A 15,562-nucleotide genomic window follows, 5' to 3' on the forward strand; every position below is an offset into this window, starting at 1 on the left:
GGATGTGTTCCACAATGTCATGTGATATGTTCCAATCGTAAAAAGTGTATGGTCTATAGTAAGAAGTTGTGATGTATGTAGATAGAGCAAAGGGATAAAGAATAAAGTTATGGAGGACAAAATGAAATAAAATAAATATAGAAGGGAGATGGAAAATATAGTAGTAAATGCATTAAATAACGCAAACCATAAAAGTAAAAATATTTGGAAAATTATATAAAAATTATACAAAAATGATTTTGTACTATTCTCTCTGTGCTAAGCAGCAAAGACTCTGGACTGATACATGTCACTGCAGCTGAGGGTTTGTTACAGTTGCATCCAGTCTACAGTCGTGGCCAAAAGTTTGGAGAATGACACAAATATTAGTTTTCACAAAGTTTGCTGCTAAACTGCTTTTAGATCTTTGTTTGTTGTTTCTGTGATGTAGTGAAATATAATTACACGCACTTCATACGTTTCAAAGGCTTTTATCGACAATTACATGACATTTATGCAAAGAGTCAGTATTTGCAGTGTTGGCCCTTCTTTTTCAGGACCTCTGCAATTCGACTGGGCATGCTCTCAATCAACTTCTGGGCCAATTCCTGACTGATAGCAACCCATTCTTTCATAATCACTTCTTGGAGTTTGTCAGAATTAGTGGGTTTTTGTTTGTCCACCCGCCTCTTGAGGATTGACCACAAGTTCTCAATGGGATTAAGATCTAGGGAGTTTCCAGGCCATGGACCCAAAATGTCAACGTTTTGGTCCCCGAGCGACTTAGTTATCACTTTTGCCTTATGGCACGGTGCTCCATCGTGCTGGAAAATACATTGTTCTTCACCAAACTGTTGTTGGATTGTTGGAAGATGTTTTGGTACCATTCTTTATTCATGGCTGTGTTTTTGGGCAAAATTGTGAGTGAGCCCACTCCCTTGCATGAGAAGCAACCCCACACATGAATGGTCTCAGGATGCTTTACTGTTGGCATGACACAGGACTGATGGTAGCGCTCACCTTTTCTTCTATGGACAAGCCTTTTTCCTGATGCCCCAAACAATCGGAAAGAGGCTTCATCGGAGAATATGACTTTGCCCCAGTCCTCAGCAGTCCATTCACCATATTTTCTGCAGAAGATCAATATGTCCCTGATGTTTTTTGTGTGGAGAAGTGGCTTCTTTGCTGCCCTTCTTGACACCAGGCCATCTTCCAAAAGTCTTCGCCTCACTCTGCGTGCAGATGCGCTCACACCTGCCTGCTGCCATTCCTTAGCAAGCTCTGCACTGGTGTAACTCCAATCCCACAGCTGAATCCTCTTTAGGAGACGATCCTGGCGCTTGCTGGACTTTCTTAGATGCCCTGAAGCCTTCTTAACAAGAATTGAACCTCTTTCCTTGAAGTTTTTGATGATCCTATAAATTGCTGATTGAGGTGCAATCTTAGTAGCCACAATATCCTTGCCTGTGAAGCCATTTCTATGCAGCGCAATGATGGCTGCACGCGTTTCTTTGCAGGTCACCATGGTTAACAATGGAAGAACAATGATTTCAAGCATCACCCTCCTTTTAACAGGTCAAGTCTGCCATTTTAACCCAATCAGCCTGACATAATGATCTCAAGCCTTGTGCTCGTCAACATTCTCACCTGAATTAACAAAACGATTACTGAAATGATCTCAGCAGGTCCTTTAATGACAGCAATGAAATGCAGTGGAAAGTTTTTTTGGGGAGTAAGTTAATTTTCATGGCAAAGAAGGACTATGCAATTCATCTGATCACTCTTCATAACATTCTGGAGTATATGCAAATTGCTATTATAAAAACTTAAGCAGCAACTTTTCCCATTTCCAATATTTATGTAATTCTCAAAACTTTTGGCCACGACTGTATACTATTCTATCTGAGCTAAGCAGTAAGGAGTCCAGACTGATACATGTCATTGCAGCTGAGGGTTTGTTGCAGTTACATCCAGTCTACATAATTCTCTCTGAGTTAAACAGTAAGGACTCCAGACTGTTGCATGTTGCCTGAGCTGAGGGTTTGCTACAGTTGCATCTAATTCTTTCTGAACTAAATAGGTAGGTTCTCCAGACTGATACATGTGTATCCCTATCCACTTCGATGGGGCCTGCGTTGCGTGAAAAACGCAGAATATAGAACATGCTGAAGTGATGCGTGAAAAACAACGCTCATGTACACAGCCCCATTGAAATGAATGGGTCAGCATTCAGTGCGGGTGCTATGCATTCACGTCACGCGTTGCACCCGCGCGGAAAACTCACTCGTGTGTAAGGGGCCTTACTCACCAGTTCGTTCCCTCACAGCCCAGCCCCGCACCACACACTGCTAAGCCCCGCCTCTTCACGTGACTGGTCACCTGATCATAATATAACTCCTGGCTGCTTTGCTGTCTTCTGCTGCTAAGCTCCGCCTCCGCTGTGATCCGTCCTCGGTATGTAATCTGTGCCTTGTAAATAACTGCTGATCCCACCCCACTAATACAGTACAGGCTGGACTCTTGCACGGATGCTCCACCCGCCTGGACATCCTGCGCAGTGAAATCATGCGCAGGCAGCGCAGTGGCAGTATGTCAATGCAGGGGGATCTTTAAAGGGACCGCGACTGCCACAATTTTGAAATGAGTGGGCCCCGGCACTTGCCCGGGGATGCCGGGTGCTGACACCGGCCCTGACCACATCCTCTACACCCCCCATATGACATGGCGACATTATCATGTGACTGCACTCAATAGAGCCCATACACCTAACATAGAGGTCAGAATCTAGCACATTAGGCTGAGGAACGCAACTCCAGCCCCCCCCCCCCCCCCCCCCCACACATACATATCACGTGTTGACGTAATCACGTGACCGGCACTCAGAGAAGCCAATACACTTTAAATAGACGCCAAATCTGGCTGAAAATGCGATCCAGATATCCCTTTATCTCTGACCACAGGTATTGTACTACATGTATGCAGCTTTTTACATCCCGCTACTTTCACTATATTACCGACATCTCTGTATTCTCATTTATGTTGCCTACTATGCTACCTTGTCTTTTACCTCTCATTCTATATATAGCTGTACTTTCTACAACCACCATACTGCTATATACCATTTACCAGCTACCATCTGTAACACCCCAAAGTAGTGTTACTACTTCTGCATCCTGCTACTGCATTTATTGGTCTAACCTCATGTCATCTCGTGTATTTATTCCAGGTCCTCCACAATGTGCATTTCTATTTTACTATGCAACTATGTTCATATGTGATGTGCCTGGTTCACCAGCAGGTGGCAGCAAACTCGACAGAGCTGTACTTAGATGGAGGCCAAAACTGATAGCACAGACTACAGAGAAAAAGTGCAGCACCAAGAAGAAAGAAAAAACACTATTTAAGCTGGTCAGTACAGCAGAGTGAGAGAAAGAGAGCAGGGTTGAGTTTGCCTGCCAATATCATGCTAAAGCCTGCTGGAACCAAGATAAAGCCTGAAATCTGCTTTGGAAAAACGTTTATTTAAGTAAAGCTGCCATTGAACTTCATCTCAAGGTCCGGACTCAAGTTATTCTTTTATCCCTCAATTAATACCCCCATTTATTGCTTCTGAGCCGAAGCCTGGCGTCCAGTCGTATCCAGATAGGAGACACACATAAATACATTTTAGGCTGCACTATACCACTCTGCATTCCTACACCTGGGTCGCGTTGTATAGAGGGCGGCGCCCGTTGCACATCGCTAATATTGTCCAGTACATAGAGCAAAATTACATTTTGGTCTATATTTTCCTTACACCCCCACACAGGATTCCCCTCATACTCTCTTTCCACCACTTTTCCTCTATATATTGGCCTTTTCCTCACTATGCATATAATCAATTGTGTATATATATCCATATTGAATACTTCATTTATCACAAAGGGTTCAGATACCTCATTATAGATGTGCTATTGTTTTCCTATAGAAACACCAAGCCGCTGAAGAAGGTCCCTATGGATCGAAACATCCGGCTCATATATGGATAGTGGTTACGCAACATTTAATTTCCTATAAACTGGATTATTGTGAAAATCGCTAAATAAAATGGCCTTTAAATTGCAAAGAATATTCTGTGTGCCGCATATTTATACTACTGTTAGATGACCTCTGGGTCTTTGCTCTCATTGGGAAGAGTAAAACAGTGTTCGGCCGGGGCATTTCTAGGGTCTCAAAAAATCCAAGCCCCAATATTGCCCAATTCTCGAAGTCAACCAATCGCCCCCCCCAACCCCTCCCCCTGCAAACACTTGCACTGAAGACATTTTACTGTACTTGCTATACAGCAGCACATACCTCTCACATGCAGGGCTTCCAGGTGACGTCTCCTCTGATGAAGATCTTCTCTGTCATCATCTTCTCCATTCAGTCCGGACCACTTCTCTCAGCCGCGCCTCGTCTCTGCAGAGTGTGAAACACAGACATCTTAGCTTCCTTACTTTTCTCTACCCCCAAATTCTATCCTGAAGAAAAATGAGTGCCTCCCATAGTAATATTACTCCTCATAGTCCCACCAATAGTAATTCCCTTCTAGAATGCTCTCATTAGTAATACTGCCCCCTACAGTGATAGTGCTCCCCAAGAGTGCCTCCACTAGTAGAAGAGCCCTCTGGTATTAATAATGTCCTTACAGAGCCTAGTAGAAATAAGGCCCCCCTATTGTTATCCCAGTGGTAGTAATGGTCTCTACAGACCCCTCAGTAGTTATAAGGCCCCCCATAATGCTCTTAATAGAAATAATGTGGATCTATAAGTCCCTCTTATAGAGCTCCCAGTAGTAATAAGAACGTCCCTTGGATTTTAAATGTCCCCACAGTGCCCCCAGTATTTATAATACCCCCTACTGTTATAATGCTCACCCTGAAGTGCCCCAGTATTTATATCGCCCCCTACTGTTATGATGCTCGCCTTGAAGCGCCCCCAGTATTTATAATGCCCCCTGCAGTGCCCCCTGTAGTTATATTCCTCCATTTACTGTCCTCTGAAATTATAATTCCTCAGCCCGTCCACCATACAGTCCCATGTAAATATTATTTCCCTCCTCCGCCATGTTAATACCATCACACCATCTCTCCAGCCCCCTCCAATATACAGTCCTATGTAAATAACATCCCTCTCTATCTACAGCCCCCTCCAAAATACAGTCCCACGTAAATAACAGCACCCCCTCCCCAGCCACCTTCAACATACAGTCCCATGTAAATAACATCACCCCTCAATATTCAGTCCCATGTAAATAACTTCAGCCCTAACATACAGTCCTAGTTAAATAACTACAACTCCCAACATTGCTCTGCCTCTCACACTGAGTAATCTACCCCTTCACTTACCTCTCCTCCTGTAGCAGACCTCACCACAGCTTCTTTAATCCCAGGACTTCTCTTCACTGCTGAGCCGTCCTCTCTTGCACTGGTCACATGATCGTGACATCATCGCAGGTCCTTTTCAGCTACTGTATTTAGAACTGATCACATGGACTGTGATGTCATAACAGGTCCTTCAGCTCTTGCAAGGCATTAGATTCATTTGTATTGCCATCCTGAGGATGGCAATACATTTGGATCTATCTGGCAGGCAGTACAATCGGGGCCTGAGACAAAACATCAGGGGCCCAGGCCCTGAATGTTTTAACCTAGCAACGCCCCTGGTATGCGGTACTCCATTCTCTAATATTCACCAATGAGAGGGACAGGAAAGACACTGTCCTCAATTTTTGGCTATTAGGAGAGCAGACCTATACCGATACTATACTGCTCTTACATTGTGCAGCTTAGGGTACGTCCACACGTGACAAAATGTTTTTGTTGTAGATCCACCTCGACATTTGCTTTGTTGCATGCTGTTTTTGTATGGATTTGCTACCTTTCCATGTGCTTCGGGGTCCGTACAGCTGTGCTAGAAAAAATAGGACACGTGTTATTTTTGGCCGCCACTTGCAGATCGTGGTCCCATTGGGGGGGGGTCAGTGGGTCCACACCGTGATGCAGGGTGCATATGGACGATGCCTGTGTTTTGCGGATCCGCAGTTTGTGACCAACCTCAGTTACATTCAGGGGATGCAGGTTCCACATGAGGTTGGTATGGCACTTTGCGAATGTAGCATTTAGTGTTAGGTTCCCGTCTGAAAGAGATCACCTTGACGCCGGCAGATGGGCGCAAATAATTTGGTATAAAATGTATTTGTCAAGAATCTCACATTTACAACGCAGCAGTAGTATTTTATATCTTACATAGTGAGTCATTATTACATGTATTGTTTGTGTTTGCAGAGTGCTGTTGCGTTGTTCGTTTTCACTTTTGTACTTCCAGCCGTGGCGACGTGCACCTGCGTACTGGGATGTGCTGCCTGACCCCCAATTTTATTCTCCATATAAATATATATTATATCTCATCCGTATCATTGGGGGACACATGCTTGACTTTGGGTATAGCTGTTGCTGCTAGGAGGTAGGTTCTTCCGGTGAGTGGGGCGGTGACGTAGGCTGGTAGGGCCTGCGCTGAGGGCCAAATTATTTTGGGGCGTGGCATGAGCTTCTCCCAGCTCCCACGCTGGCAGCTGAGCTGAGGCTGCATGAGGAGTGCTGGCTCCTCCCACATCCGGTTTTTAAAGGCACCTGCAGTGGGACGTTCACAGACTTCTTTGGATGTGGTGTGGAGGGACACAGGCTGCGTAAGCGCTGTTTTCCCTTCCTACAGGGTCTAACCTACTCCCCTCATCCTCCTTCCTGTCGGCGGGGTTGTCATTTATGTCCAAGCCCATACCCCAGGCCCCGAAGCAGGCGGTCACTTCTGTGCGTTATTATGTGTATGCGTCGTTTCGCACAAAATTTCCATCCGCTCAGTCAGATCCCCTCTGCTCTGTGTGTGCGGCTCCGCCGTCCAGTGGCTCATCCCCGGACCCGATCGCCCCTGCAGCCTAGACTATGCTAGAACCGGAGTGGGTGCGTTCCCTGTCAAGGATGGTACAGGATGTCTCAATACCAACAAGTTTATTGTGGAAATATTGGGGCGTTTGTCGGCAAGGCAGTCTTCTGACCGGTTCGACTCTGGGGATATGGGGCTCATGCCCGTCGCAGCCGTCCCGCAAAACGGGCCAGAACATCTCCCCCAAAAGGGTGTCTGTATCTCCCATTTCCTCGGCCTCTCCTCCTCTTACTAGGGAGTCTCACTCCGACGTGTCCTCCATGGAAGAGGCATGTTCTGAGGAGAGAGGGTCAGATGAGAATGTGGTCTCTCCTGAGGGTCAGTCGTCCAAACTGTCCTCTCTGGAGGACAATCTCGTTACAGCAGTTATTGAGACGTTGCAGTTTGAGGACACCGTACTTTCTTCGGCCAGCTCGAGTTTTTCCCTTTAGAAGGTCCCGTCGCGCGCACAAGTGTTTCCCCAACCATCAGGATTTTGATTCCTCTCTTTCTAAGTAGTGACATTTTACTGATGGACGTTTTGCTTTGCCAAAACGCTTAAACGTCCTTTATCCTTTACCTGAGGATTTGACTAAGAAATAGTCGTCCTCACCTATAGTGGATGCGCCTGTTTCGCGCTTGGCTAAGCATACTACTTGCCAATGGCGGATGGGGCTTCTTTCTCTGATATGAGGGATAAGAAACTGGAAGTGTTTGCAAAGTCTTCCTTTGAGGCAGTGGGCTCTGCAGCTGGTGTTTGCCTCTACTTGGGTGAGCAAGTCATTTTTTTCAGGCGATTCACACACTCTTGTGGCAGGGAGGGATTGTTCCATTTCCTGCGCAAGACCGTTTTCAAGGGTTTTACTCCAATCTATTTGTGATTCCCAAAAAAGAGGGGACAGTTCATCCTGTTCTGGACCTCAAGGCACTCAACTGCTTCCTTTGCATCCGCATTTTCTGGATGGAGTCCCTGAGATCGGTCATTGCGTCTATGGAACCGGGGGAGTACCTATCCTCGAGTCTTTATAAAGATTTTGGCGGCAGTCATGGCCCTGCTCATGCCAGGGGGATTGTGGTGATCCCTTACTTAGACGACATCCTAATAAAGGGTCCATTGTTTCTGGTGACAGTGGACAGCCTGAGCATAGTATTGGACACCCTAGAACGCTTCGGATGGGTCCTGAACAGACAGAAGTCTTGTCTGTATCCATCGCAGCGGCTGACTTATCTGGGCATGGTGCTTGACACATTTCAGGCCAAGGTATTCTTGCCTCCGGAGAAGCTGTCCGCTCTCCGTCTTCAGGTTCTCTCCTTGTTGCGGCCAGGTCCTATTTCCATTCGTCGCTGCATGCGGGCTCTGGGGCACATGGTCTCTGCCTTCGAAGCAGTGCCCTATGCTCAGTTTCATACCAGGACTCTTTAGCGAGCCATTCTGTCCAGCTGGAACCGTTCCCCAGCCTCTCTGGATCGGCCTATGTGTCTCTCTGCTCCGATCCGCCGGGCCTTCAGATGGTGGTTAGCCTCTCCGATGTTGACGTCCGGCCGCTCATTCCTTCCTCTCCATTGGACGGTGTTCAAGGAGTATGGTCACGCGAGGAACGCTCCCTTCCAATCAACGTTCTGGAGTTGAGGACCTTCTGTCACATGGTCCGATCTTCCGCCCGAATTTAGGGTCGCTACATTTAACGGCATGGCTGTTGAAGCCGCCGTACTAAAGGCTCGGGGGTTCTCGGATGCTGTGGTCCAGACCATGATTCGGGCCAGGAAACCGTTGTCTTCCCTGGAAGTCCTACTTTGGGTGGTACGAGCTGCCTCAGCTCTCTCCCGCTCGGTTATCTTTGCCACAACTCTTGGCTTTCCTGCAGTCGGGCATGGATTTGGGGCTGGCTCTCAGCTCCTTCAAGGGGCAAGTGTCAGCTCTCTCCATGCTTTTTCAGTGGAATTTAGCTTCGATTTCGGGGGTTCAGACTTTTCTGCAGGGCATGGCGCATGCTGCGCCCCCTTTGGATGCTTGGGATCTTAATCTAGTTCCCAACACTCTCCAGTCCGCACCGTTTGAGCCTTTGCAGCAGGTGTCGCTTCGCTTTCTGTCTTACAAGGTGGCTTTTTTGGCGGCAATCACTTTTATCCGTAGGGTTTCGGAACTCGCGGCTCTGTCACGTCGGTCGCCGTTCCTGATCCTCTATCAGAATAAGGTAGTCCTTCGTCCGGTTAAGTCCTTGATGGCCGGAGGGCTTCTTCGTTATGCCCCCCCCCCCCGGGACTGCTCTGTAACGTCCCAAGGTCAAGACTGTGTCCCCCAATGATACGGATGAGAAAACTAGATTTTTGTACTTACCGTAAAATCTGTTTCTCTTCCGTTCATTGGGGGACACAGCTCCCACCTATTCATTTGTTTATGTGCCGTTTCTGGCCTGTCTGGTTCTGGGTTTGTACATAGTGTGATTTTCTTTTGGTCTTGCGTCTCCTACTGCTTTTGCACTAACTGATTTAGCTTAGTCCCTGTAGGAAGGGTATAGCTGAAGGGGATGAGCTCACACCTTTGTGCTTAGTGTCCGCTTCCTAGCAGCAACAGCTATACCCAAGGTCAAGCCTGTGTCCCCCAATGAACGGAAGAGAAACAGATTTTACGGTAAGTACAAAAATCTAGATATTTTCATTTGCAATGTAAAGAATAAATACTGTATGACATCCTACTGTAAAAAGTCATCTTGTCTTCTATGACATTAGGCGTACTCGCACACATTTAGTAAGCATGAATATAATCCAGAATCACACCACATAATAATATAGTCAGTGCTAACCTGTGTTCGCTGCATACATCTGTATCCATCATTAATCTGTTGATTTTTCCTATCTAATGCAGAACACATTTTACGGTTCGGTAGTTTATTTTGACTAAAATATCTGATTGACAAAAATAAATAAAAAATTATTGTATTTCTAATGGACGTATCATTTTATAAATGCTGATGAGATATTCTTCTCCTAAACAAAAGGTGAGGTGACATGAATGAAATTAATGGGTAGTTATTGATAATTAATTATACCGCACAGCATCATGCTCTGGACACCTGGCACATCTCTGTGAGATAAATACACTTAATGTAATTAGCCGTAATTCAGAGACACTTTCTCTAATTTATCTTTATATGAATGGGCGATTTCAAGGAAACCTATCACACTGAACATGTTGTCCGATCTGTGGGCTCCATGATACAGGAGTGGCTGAAAAGGTTAACGTATAGTTTTGTGAGAAAATATTCAGGATAACTTGGATTGTATTCCTTTTAATTCTTATTGTCATTTTGGACTTAGGAGTCCAATGGGTGTTCCTATTAGTGATTGACAGCCTTCCCTGTATAAGTGTGCATACAGATAGCTGTAGTAGGACTGCCCACTGGACTCCTAAGCATAGAAACCATAAGTATGTAAATAAATTAAACGCAAGTTATACTGAATCTTTTCCTAGAAAACTGTATATCAATCTTTTCAGAACAGGGCTTAGAGGACTGCTTTTCTCTCAATCGATGGGGATCCCAGAGGTGGGACCCCTACCTAATAAACTATCATTAATGCCAAAGATGGAAATTCTTGTTTGAAGCAACCAATTATGTTATGTTTATATTTTCTTTTATTATACTGGGGAATGGAAAAGCCATTCCTTAAAGAGAACCTGATTTCAATGGGCACGGTGCAATACCTAAAACCTCCTGGGGTGGAGCTGCAGGAATATAGAACAGTTACTGCTGAGTTCCCTCTCAGAACAGAACTGATTATTGCGGTATAAGCAGCAGGCTACCTTGAAAGTAGCGTGTTGTCTAGAGACCCTTCCTGGATGTCCTAAGCAGCATATCCTGAGTTAAAGTTTTTACCCCTAGTTAGAAGCAGAAGAGGCATTTTACGTAATTTACCTAAAAAAGGTTACTATAAAGCCATCCTCAAGAAAGACACCATGAGATTTCTTTTTCTGCCAGCCGTGGTAATGAAGAGACATTGTTAGACTCATTATAGTCCCTGGCAGGGCCGGTTTTAGACAAAATGTGGCCCTGGGCAAAATAAAAAGCGGAGCCCCAAATCTTGTAATAATGTTCTAACAACACCGTTACATTCTGTTGATTCTGGCCCTCCCTCACAGATTTACACCCCATAAAGCTCCTCACACAGTTATTCACCCTCATGACCCCAGAATACGCCACATGCCCTCTTCCCCTCACAGCAAGGAGTTCCCCTCACTCACTGGCATCTGAGAGTGTTTAAAAAACTGGAAGCGCGGATCCCTCTTCAGGCGCGCTTTCCTCCAGCGGAGATCGGGGAAAACACCCTGTTCTAAAAATGAGCCACAGCCTAGGCTTCCAGGCTCATTGTTAGTATATCCCAGTTTAGATGGCAGCACTGAACTGTGATATAGTGATTTATATACAGACTAATGGACCAATTTACAGTGGGATGCGAAAGTTTGGGCAACCTTGTTAATCGTCATGATTTTCCTGTATAAATCGTTGGTTGTTACGATAAAAAATGTCAGTTAAATATATCATATAGGAGACACACAGTGATATTTGAGAAGTGAAATAAAGTTTATTGGATTTACAGAAAGTGTGCTATAATTGTTTAAACAAAATTAGGCAGGTGCATACATGTGGGCACTGTTGTCATTTTATTGATTCCAAAACCTTTAGAACTAATTATTGGAACTCAAATTGGCTTGGTAAGCTCAGTGACCCCTGACCTACATACACAGGTGAATCCAATTATGAGAAAGAGTATTTAAGGGGGTCAATTGTAAGTTTCCCTCCTCTTCTGATTTTCTCTGAAGAGTAGCAACATGGGGGTCTCAAAACAACTCTCAAATGACCTGAAGACAAAGATTGTTCACCATCATGGTTTAGGGGAAGGATACAGAAAGCTGTCTCAGAGATTTCCGCTGTCTGTTTCCACAGTTAGGAACATATTGAGGAAATGGAAGACCACAGGCTCAGTTCAAGTTAAGGCTCGAAGTGGCAGACCAAGAAAAATCTCGGATAGACAGAAGCGACGAATGGTGAGAACAGTCAGAGTCAACCCACAGACCAGCACCAAAGACCTACAACATCATCTTGCTGCAGATAGAGTCACTGTGCATCGTTCAACCATTTTTGGCGCACTTTACACAAGGAGATGCTGTATGTGAGAGTGATGCAGAGGAAGCCTTTTCTCCGCCCACAGCACAAAAAGTGCCGCTTGAGGTGGGCTAAAGCACATTTGGACAAGCCAGCTTAATTTTGGAATAAGGTGCTGTGGACTGATGAAACTAAAATTGAGTTATTCGGCCATAACAAGGGGTGTTATGCATGGAGGAAAAAGAACACAGCATTCCAAGAAAAACACCTATAGTAAAATATGGTGGTGGTTCCATCATGCTGTGGGGCTGTGTGGCCAGTGCAGGGACTGGGAATCTTGTCAAAGTTGAGGGACGCATGGATTCCACTCAGTATCAGCAGATTCTGGAGACCAATGTCCAGGAATCAGTGACAAAGCTGAAGCTACGCCGGGGCTGGATCTTTCAACAAGACAACGACCCTAAACACTGCTCAAAATCCACTAAGGCATTTATGCAGAGGAACAAGTACAATGTTCTGGAATGGCCATCTCAGTCCCCAGACCTCTGAATATAATTGAAAATCTGTGGTGTGACTTAAAGAGAGCTGTCCATGCTCGGAAGCCATCAAACCTGAATGAACTAAAGATGTTTTGTAAAGAGGAATGGTCCAAAAATACCTTCAACCAGAATCCAGACTCTCATTTGGAACCTACAGGAAGCGTTTAGAGGCTGTAATTTCTGCAAAAGGAGGATTGATTTCATTTCTTTTTTGTGGTGCCCAAATTTATGCACCTGCCTAATTTAGCTTAAACAATTATAGCACACTTTCTGTAAATCCAATAAACTTAATTTCACTTCTCAAATATCACTGTGTGTGTCTCCTATATGATATATTTAACTGACATTTTTTATCGTAACAACCAACGATTTATACAGAAAAATCATGATGATTAACAAGATTGCCCAAACTTTCGCATCTTACTGTATATCTGATGATTGTAAGTTGTGGTCCACTTGAGAGACTTAACAAAAAGTAAATACAAATTTTAAAAAAGTTTTGAAAATATAAAAAAAACTTTAAAAATTAAAATCACCCATTCCCCAAAATAAAAAGAAACAAAAAAAATATATAGCATTATGGGCATTGCCGCTTGCGAAAATGTCTATACTATTAAAATAATTTTTTAAAGTTAGCCCATATGGTGAATGGCGTAACAGAAAATTTAGAAAATGCAGATTCACCTTTTTTTCATCACTTTATCTCCCAAGAAAATTGAATAAAACGTGATCAAGTCATACAGAACCAAAATTGGTATTGTCAAAAGCGACAGATCGTCCCGCAAAAAATTAGCCACTATACATCTCCGTAGACATACAGGTGAAACTCGAAAAATTATAATATCGTGCAAAGTTCATTTATTTCAGTAATGCAACTTAAAAGGTGAAACTAATACATGAGATAGACTAGCCTTTATTTGTTATAATTTGGATGATTATGGCTTACAGCTTATGAAACCCCAAAGTCACAATTTTGAGGTAAACTTTGTTCAGGGGGTATGGATTAATTAGCTGACTAGAGTGTGACACTTTGAGTCTAGAATATTGAATCTTTTCACAAAATTCTAATTTTAAGCTGCATTAATGCAATTCCTTTTAATTTGCATTGCTAAAAAAAAATGGACTTTTGCACGATATTCTAATTTTTCGAGTTTCACCTGTAACTATAAAAAAGTTATGAGGGTCAGAATATCGCGATGAATAGAAAATAAATATTTTTTTACGAAATGAGTCCTTATGAGGCTTAGCTTGCTGCAGTGAGCGGGCCTGTAGAGGTCCTGAGCGGGGGTGCTGCTAGGGTTGCCACCTTTCCCAACAAAAAATACTGGTTACGCAAGTTAAAAAAGTTGGTGTGGGTTAATACGAGTGTTATTTGATCATATTTTACGCTTTGCTCCATTTTTTAATCAATAAAATCAAACTTTTCTATTACTTTTCTAAGCCCAAACAAGACTTCACCGTTATGATTGTACAAAGAAGCACAACTATTATGCAAACTCTTTTTTAAATCTCAGTTTCTCTCAGATTCAGGAGATCACATGGTTTCTACAGATGGGTGTGTTTCCCACAAAAGAACACATCAAGCTACAGAAGTTATGTAGCTTGATGAATCAATCATAAGCTCTACATGGACTACCAAGTCCCTGGAACAAGACTTTTGTCTATGCATTTCTACGGATTCATCTGATCCCCGTAACCTTGAAGAAGTAGAGTGAAGAGAATGTGAAAGCCATAGCCACCTTATCTTTCCTTTTGTCCCAGGCATGGTTCTCACTTGTGTTGCCTTTTTAGAAGAACAGATATTGGAAGCTTCTGAATCTGCCATATCTTCTCTCCCAAAACAGGATCTGTGATCCAGATCCAGGCAGATTACATCTCACTAAAGGATCTTTTGCAAGAGGATTTTTCATAGCAAGTAATCGATAAACTATCAGCATCTAGAAGGCCAGGTACAAGAAAGACATACCAGAATTAGAAAAATCTTCTCATTTTGGTGTTCTAGCAAGCCGGTGTCTCAAGCCACGATCTTACAGTTCCTATATAAGGTTCCATCATTTGATAATCTTTATCAAGAAATTGTGCTAGCAGCCGTCTTTCAAGCCAATTTAGAAAACTTTAACCTTCAGTTCTTGGATGTATGAAGAGCAATCCTTTTATACACTATCTGAAAAACTTGATTGAGTTGCGATTGAGAAAGTATAAACTGCTAGTGGTGCTTGGTCAGTGTTCACACAACCAAGGTCGTGAACCCTATAATTTGGGTAATGCAGAAGGGTATATGTTGAGGCAAGATCACATTAATACTGGGTGGCATCTGCAACGTCCAACAGCGGCAAATGGTCCCTTTAAGAAATATTCTTGACGCTAGTTGCAGTGAAGCAACAATGGGACAGAGTTCCTTTAAGAAATGGTGGTGGTGGTGGTGGTATCCAGGTGTAGGAATGACCGAGTGGTATAGGGTGGCCTACAATGTCCCTTAATGTTTTTTCTCACGGTGCTCCTACCTGGATAAACTGGACCCCAGGCGTTGTCTTCCGAAGCAGTAAAAGGGGAAAAGTTAACTTGGGGATAAAGAATAAATTGAGTCCAAACCTTGTGATGAGGTTGAAAAGCAGCTTTACTTTCAATAAACGTTTCTCCAAACGATTTATAAACTTCATCTTGGTTCCAGCAGGCTTTAGCATTAAAACTATGTCAGGCAAACTCCTCCCTGCTACATCTATTGCTCTCTGGCTCAGCTGTACTGACAGGCTGGCTATAGAACTCAGCTTCTTCTTTATGCTGTACTTCACTTTGGTCTGGTTTGTCCAGGGAAAACTCCTCCTGGCTTTTGAGGCTTTAAGCTGTGGTCTCCATGTCCAGCAGAGCTAAAGGTGCTCTAGCTGGCTTGGCTTTGCTTAGCTGGGGCACGTCCAATGGTGACATGCCCAGCCCTTGCTTCCTTCCCCTAGCAGGGGGTAAGCTAGACTGTTTTAGAAACTGGTCCCCACCCTTCCTGCA

The sequence above is a fragment of the Bufo gargarizans genome, chromosome 5 (genome assembly GCF_014858855.1).
Source record: "Bufo gargarizans isolate SCDJY-AF-19 chromosome 5, ASM1485885v1, whole genome shotgun sequence".
NCBI lineage: Eukaryota > Metazoa > Chordata > Amphibia > Anura > Bufonidae > Bufo > Bufo gargarizans.